Genomic DNA, 8,075 nt, shown 5'->3' with positions numbered 1-8,075 from the left:
TTCTTTATTCTGATTTTTCTGTTTTTGTTTGTATATGGTAGCTTTATTGTGATGAACTTTTCTGCCTTCTTCCTTCATTTCTTATGAAGGTTTTTCCTTGATGATTTCTTAGTGGTTACCACATATATTGCATCACACAACTTACAATTGTGACAATGTTTAACATATGAACAACTGTTACCATACGAACTTAACAAAACAAATCTATTTCGGATATGCTCCTCCCCCTATTTCTGTTGGTGTGTCTCCATTAGCATCAATATTCAACCTATATTTGATGAGTTTACTTTGTGCTTATTTCTTATAAACTGGATGTTGTATTGTTTGTGGTATTTAATTAAGGAATTTATTCCTTGAAAATACCATATACTTTTCCTTAGAGTTGTTCCATTTTTTGGAAAACTTTGTCTTATTTTTTATTAATTTATTTATTCCATGTATAAATACAAATATTTATTTAATGCTCTTGCCCTTCCATTTGGAGTTTTTTTTTTTTTTGATTAAAACTTGCAAAGCTTCTCTGTTGTTGTTGTTAGCTGATGTCGAGTCGATTCTGACTCATAGCAACTCTATGTACGACAGAACGAAACACTGCCCAGTCCTGTGCCCTCCTCACAATCCTTACTACGCTTGAGCACATTTTCATAGCAGCTAAGTCAATTCGTCTCACTGATGGTCTTCCTCTCATTCATTGACCCTCTACCCTACCAAGCACGATGTCCTTGTCTAGGGACCAATCACTCCTGATAAAATATCCAAAGTACGTGAGACGCAGTCTCACTATCTTTGCCTCTAAGGAGCATCCTGGTTGTACTTCTTCCAAGGCAGATTTGTTTATTCTTTTGGCAGTCCATTGTAGATTCAATATTCATCACCAGCACCACAATTCAAAGGTGTCTGTTCTTCTTCCCTCTTCCTTATTCATTGTCCAGCTTTCACATGCATATGAGGTGATTGAAAACACCACGGCTTGCATCAGTTTCACCTTAGCCTTCGAGGTTACGTCTTTGCTTTTCAACACTTTAAAAAGGTCTTTTGCAACAGCTTTACCCAATGCAATGCGTCTTTTGATTTCTTGACTGCTGCTTCCATGGCTGTTGATTGTGGATCCAAGCAAAATGAAATTCTTGGCAGCCTTAATCTTTTCTCCATTTATCATGATTTTGCTTATGGGTCCAGTTGTGAAGATTTTTGTTTTCTTTGTGTTGGGGTATAATCAATACTGAAGGCTGTGATCTTTCATCTTAATCAGTAAATGCTTCAAGTCTTCTTCACTTTCAGCAAGCAAGGTTGTGTCATCTGCATAACACAAGTTATTAATGAGTCTTTCTCCGATCTTGATACCCTATTCTTCATATAGTCCAGTTTCTTGGATTATTTGCTCAGCATACAAATTGAGTAGGTATGATGAAAGGACTCAACCCTGACGCACAACTTTCCTGACTTAAACCACACAGTATACACTTGTTCTGTTCGAATAACTGCCTCTCGATCTAGGTACAGGTACTATGTACAGGTTCCTCACGAGTACAGTTAATTGTTCTGTAATTCCCATTCTTCACAATGTTATCCGTAATTTGCTATGGTAGTGGCAAATTCTCAGAGCTTCTGTTTGTTTGGTAATGTCTTGATCTGCCTAATTTTTGAATGAAAACTTTGTTAGGTAAAGATTTCTTGGTTGGCAATTGTTTTCGTTCAGTATTTTATATATGTCACTCCATCTTCTTCTGGCTTCTAGTGTTTTTGACTAGAAATCTGCATTGATTCTTGTGAAAGACCCTTGATATGTGTCTTAGTTATCTAGTACTGCTATAACAGAAGCACTACAAGTGGATTGCTTAACAAACATAAGTTTATTCTGTCACTGTCTAGGAGGATGAAAGTTTGAATTCAGGGTGTCAGCTCCAGGGGAAGTCTCTCTCTGTTGGCTCTGGGTGGAAGTCCTTTCCTTCAATCTCCCCCTGGCCTAGGAGCTTCTCAGCACAGGGACCCCAGGTCCAAAGGATACACACACCCCTGGCTCTTCATTCTTGGTGGCATGAGTTCCTATAAAGTGGCCGTAGCACTGTGGCTGTCCACTTTTCAGTGGTGCCTGCATATCACACAGAACCATCTGTAAGCCAGGCATGAGATTATTCTTCCTCAGTCAAATGATCATAAGGAAGTCTCCATGAGGCCATAGGTGAAGACCAGGAGATGGAAGGTAATGTGACAGGAGTGGAAACCATGGGTATTTGGGCCACTTCTTATGCAACTTACTTGTGTCCTCAGGTCCTGCTCAGACCTGATCCCGTATATACCACTTCTGTTTAATTCATCTCCAACTTTATGACTCTGTGGGTCAGACAACACCCAGTTCATGGTGGGCAGCTCAGGCTGCATGGTGACTTAGTATCCCATTTAAGTGTTCAGTCTCTACTAAAGCCCAGTAACAAGACAAAAGTTTTTTTTTTTTTTTTCTCAAAGGACAGTAGTTATCTGCAGAGAATGGCTTTACTTCAAAATCTTAAGCATCTGTGTTATGATTCATCAATAGGCACCTGTCAAAGACTGCAAATAGTATGTCTATCTGCCACTGACACTTAGAGCACCATTGAGTCAGCTGAATCATATGTCCCAAGTGGCAGGGAAGCTTGCACAGCAGCCTGAACCTATTGCAGAGTTGTCCTTGTTCTGGGTCCCATTCAAAAACTAGGAGCTTTTTGAGTTACTTGATAAAGAGGGTGGAGTAGCACACCAAAATGAGGAGTATGTTGCTTTCACAATCCAAAGAGGCATTGTGCCTCATTTTTAGTTGTGGGAGGGGCCTGATGCAATAACTTATCCTTCACTCTAGAAGGAACATCTCAATATGCCCCACATCACTGGACCCCTAGAAATTTCTCTGAGGTGGAAGGCACTTAAACTTTTGTGAGATTAATTTCTCACCCTCTAGCACACAAATGACTTACCAGTAAGTTAGAGTCATTGACACTTCTTTTTCATTTGTCTGATCAACATAGTGTCATCAATGTAATGGATCATTGTAATGTCTTATGGAAGGGAAAGTCAGTCAAAGTCCTTGTGAACTAAATGATGACATAGGGCTGGAGACTTGGTGTAGCTCTGCGGTAGGCAACTGAAGGTGTATTGCTGGCCTTGCCAGCTGAAGGCAAACTCTTTGTGGTGGTTCTTTGAAATGGGTATGGAAAAAAAGGCATTAGCTGAGATCAATAACTGCATACCAGGTTCCAGGAGATGTACTAATTTGCTTAAGCAATGAAACCACATCTGTAATAGCAGCTACAATTGTAGTCACTACCTGGTTAAATTTTCTATAATCCGCTGTCATTGTCAAAGATCCATCTCTTTTTTTCACAGGCCAAATAGATGAGTTGAACGAGGATGTGGTGGGAATAACGCTTTCTTGGATTGAATTATGTCCCCCGCCCCCCAAAAAAAGGTATGCATCAATTTGGCTTGGCCATGATTTCCAGTATTGTGTGGCTGTCCTCCATATTGAGATTGTAATTTTATGTTAAAGAGAATTAAGACGGGATTGTAACACCCTTATTAAGGTCACATCCCCGATCCAATGTAAAGGGGGTTTCCCTGGTGTGTGGCCTGCACCACATTTTATCTTACAAGAGATAAAAGGAAAGGGAAGTAAGCAGAGAGTGCGAGACCTCATACCACCAAGAAAGAAGCACTGGGAGCAGAGTGAATCTTTTGGACCTGGGGTTCCTATGAGGAGAAGCTCCTAGTCCAGGGGAAGATTGATGACAAAGAGCTTCTACCAGAGCTGAAAGAGAAAGCCTTCCCTTGGAACTGACACCCTGAATTTGGACTTCTAGCCTACTAGACTGTGAGAGAATAAATTCCCCTTTGTTAAAGCCACTCACTGATGGTATTTCTGTGATAGCAGCACTAGATGACTAAGGGAAAATCCTTGCATCCTTCAAGTCCTTGTTGGTGGCAGTAATCTCTTCAGTCTCTCCTGGAATGCAGTATTACTTTTGGTTTACTATTTTCCTATGTACGGGCAGTTCTAATGTCTTCCACTTGGCTTTTCCTATCATAATAGCTCTTATTCCATTTGTCAGGGATCCAATGTGGTGTTTCTTCCAGTTGCTGAGTGTATCTATTCCAAATATACATTCCTGAACTGGGGAAATCACTAAAGGATGGGTTCAGGGACCCACTGGACATACTGTAAGATGGACATGAGTTAAGACTCCATTAATAACGTGATTTCCATATACCCTACACTGACTGGTGGGCCACAGTGACATTTTGGGTCTCCTGGAATTAGCGTCAGTTCAGAGCCAGAATCCAGTAATCGCTGAACAGTCACTCTTGTAAAAAGCTATAGATCCCTTTGGGGAAAGATGGGAGAATTATCAACCGTATAAATTTTTGGCAGTCTATTGGTGTCCTTCCTCAAGAGGACCTGCCTCCCCTTGATTCAAGGAGTCGTAGGTCTTTAAACTCACTCAAATCTATTTTTTGATAAATAAAAAAAAATTATTGAGGGACCATGATTCTCTATTCTGGCAATTCAGGTTAGACTGCTGTTTACTTGACCTAGCATTCATCGGCTTGTACAGATAAAATAAATATTTACTAGGTTTCCTATCTACTTCACTCCTAAGGACTCCATGACTAAGTAGCCAATGCTGTAAATCCATATCAGTTAGACACATCTGATTACTGCTTTGACTCTGCTGTCCATTACAGTAAGAACAGCCACCTTGTCTTTGCAGGTTGAGTGCTGACTCTTGGCCTTGACCACCATAAGATCCAATTATTTTTTTTTTAGTTAGGCATCTTAATTCAGTTAGAGCAATTTCCACTGAAAAGGCTGTATATAAGTGAAGATGTTAAGTAAATTCCTTAATTACAAATGTGATCATAATTACAGACTGTAACAATGTCATTGATAAACTAAGTCAATGTTAGGTGTGCTCTTAACGTGTTAATTCTCATAAAAAGTCTGTAAGGTTCTTTTTTTTTGGTCAAATATAAAAAGGGACAATTAAGGATTAAATAATTTTACAAGTCAAAGAAAAACTTATGTGATGAAGGCCTAACTCAAACCCAGGTCTGGACATAGATCATAGGTAAGAACAAAAAAACCAAACCCATTGCTGTTAAGTCAGTCAGACTCATAGGCACCCTACAGGACAAAGTAGAACTGTCCATAACTTATCTAAGGGGTAGCTCGTGGATTTGATCTGCCCTATTTTGGTTAGCAGCCATAGAACCTAACCACTGCTCTAGCAGAGATTCAGAACATGGGTAGTGAGTTAAAATACTTGTATGTATGTGAAGTAGGAAAGATTATGCAAACTCTTTGTGTCTCTCTGTTTTGTTCATCTATAAAATAACGTGAGAGCATTAACACTTTAAGTCCCAACAAGCCCCAGAAGGTGAAGTACGAAGTGTGACTCAGGAGGAGGTAAGCTACACTTCAAAAGAACTGTGTGAATTTTCTAATACATACAAACAAAAATCTGGGGAATATATGTGGGAATGGCTGGTGGACCCAAACTGCCAAAGTGTTCTCTATAGAAAATCTTAAGCACTTTCATGGATTTCCCTTGTACTTGGAATAATTCAAATTTCTTCCCAGGAATTAAAAACTGTTGTATAACTTGGCCCCTACCTTTATTTCCATGCTCACCTGCTAACACATTTTTTCCCCAGGCAATTGGCTCTTGAGGCTTCTAAGAATGTAAAACTTAATGGTCTTCTTTTGCTTTTTCATCTACCTAAAATAATCTTTAAATAGTTATGCCTTCTAGCTATTTAGGACTCAGTTCAAATGTTACTTCTTCAGAGAGGATTTTCCAGGTTTACCATGTCTTTGTTGTTAGGTGCTCTCTAGTTGGTTCAGACTCATGGGAACCTATGTGCCACAGAACAAAACACTGCCTGGTCCTGCACCTTCCTTACAATCCTAATTATGCTTGAGCTCATTGTTGCAGCCACTGTGTCAATCGTCTCATTGAGGGTCTTCCTCTTTTTCACTAATCCTCTACTTTACCAAGTATGATGTCCTTCTCCAGGGACTCATCTCTCCTGACAACATGTCTAAAGTATGTAAAACGCCGTCTCGCCATCCTTGCTTCTAAGGAGAATTCTGGTTGTACTTTTTCCAAGTACATTTGTTCATTCTTTGGTGGTCCATGGTTTATTCAATATTCTTTGCCAACGCCAAAATTCAAAGGTGTCAATTCTTCTTCGGCCTTCCTTATTCATTGTATAGCTTTCATATGCACATGATGCGATTGAAAATACCATGGCTTGGGTCAGACAAACCTTTGTCTTCAAGGTGACATCTTTGCTTTTCAACACTTTAAAGAGGTCCTTTGCAGCAGATTTGTCCAATGCAATGTGTCTTTTGAATTCTTGACTGCTGCTTCCACGGACGTTGATTGTGGATCCAAGTAAAATGATATCTTTGACAACTTCAATCTTTTCTCTGTTTATCATGATGTGGCTTATTGGTCCAGTTGTGAGGATTTTTGTTTTCATTATGTTGAGGTGTAATCCACACTGAAGGCTGTGGTGTTTGATATTCATCAGTAGGTGCTTCAAGTCCTCTGCACTTTCAGCAAGCAAGGTTGTGTCATCTGCATAATGCAGGTTGTTAATGAGTCTTCTTCCAATCCTGATACCCCATTCTTCTTCATATAGTCCAGCTTCTCGTATTATTTGCTCAGCATACAGATTGAATAGGTATGGTGAAAGGACATAACCTTGACCTAAAACTTCCCTGATTTTAAACCACTCGGTATCCCCTTATTCTGTCCAAACAACTACCTCATATTCTGTGTACAGGTTCCTCATGGGCACAATTAAGTGTTCTGGAATTCCCAGTCTTCTCAATGTTATCCATAATTTGTTATGATCCACACAGTAGGATGCCTTTGCACAGTCAACAAAACACAGGAAAATATCCTTCTGGTATTCTCTCATTTCAGCCAGGATCTATCTGACATCAGCAATGATATCCCTGGTTCCACCTCCTCTTCTGCATTTGGCCTGAATTTCTGGCAGTTCCTTGTCGATATACTGCCACAGCTGCTTTTGAATGATCTTCAGCAAAATTTTGCTTGTGGTTGATATTAAGAATATTGTTTGATAATTTCTGCATTTGGTTGGGTCACCTTTCTTGGGAACAGGCATAAATATGGACCTCTTCCTGTTGGTTGGCCAGGAAGCTCTCTTCCAAATTACTTGGCATTTCCAGGGCAGCATCTGTTTCTTGAAAGATCTCAATTGATATGCCGTCAATTCCTGGAGCCTTGTTTTTCGCCAATGCCTTCCATGCAGCTTGGACTTCTTCCTTCAGTACCATCGGTTCCTGATCATATGCTACCCCTTGAAATGGTTGAGCATTGACTAATTCTTTTTGGTATAATGACTCTGTGTATACCTTCCAGCTTCTTTTGATGCTTCCTGCATCGTCTAATATTTTCCCCGTAGAATCTTTCGCTATTTTAACTCAAGGCTTGAATTTTATTTTTCGGTTCTTTCAGTGTGAGAAAGGACGAACATGTTCTTCCCTTTTGGTTTTCTATCTCCAGCTCCTTGCATATGTCATTATAATACTTTACTTTGTCTTCTCATGCCACCCTTTGAAATCTTCTGTTCTGTTCTTGTACTTCATCATTTCTTTCTTTTGCTTTATCTGCTTGACTTTGAAGAGGAAGTTTCAGATTATCCTCTGACATCCATCTTGGTCTTTTCTTCCTTTCCTATCTTTTCAATGACCTCTTACTTTCTTCATGTATGGTGTCCTTAATGTCATTCGACAACTCACCTGGTCTTCGGTCATTAGCGTTCAACGCTTCAAATCTGTTCTTGAGATGATCTCTAAATTCAGGTGGGATATACTCAAGGTCGTATTTTGGCTCTCATGGACTTGCTCTGATTTTTTTCAACTTCAGCTTGAACTTGCATATGAGCAATTCGTGGTCTGTTCGACAGTCAGTCCCTGGCCTTGTTCTGACTGATGATACTGAGCTTTTCCGTTGTCTCTTTCCACAGATGTAGTCAATTTGATTCTTGTGTATTCCATCTGGTGAAGT

This window comes from Elephas maximus, chromosome 7 (assembly GCF_024166365.1).
Source record: "Elephas maximus indicus isolate mEleMax1 chromosome 7, mEleMax1 primary haplotype, whole genome shotgun sequence".
NCBI classification, from domain to species: domain Eukaryota; kingdom Metazoa; phylum Chordata; class Mammalia; order Proboscidea; family Elephantidae; genus Elephas; species Elephas maximus.
This window is presented reverse-complemented; position numbering follows the sequence as displayed.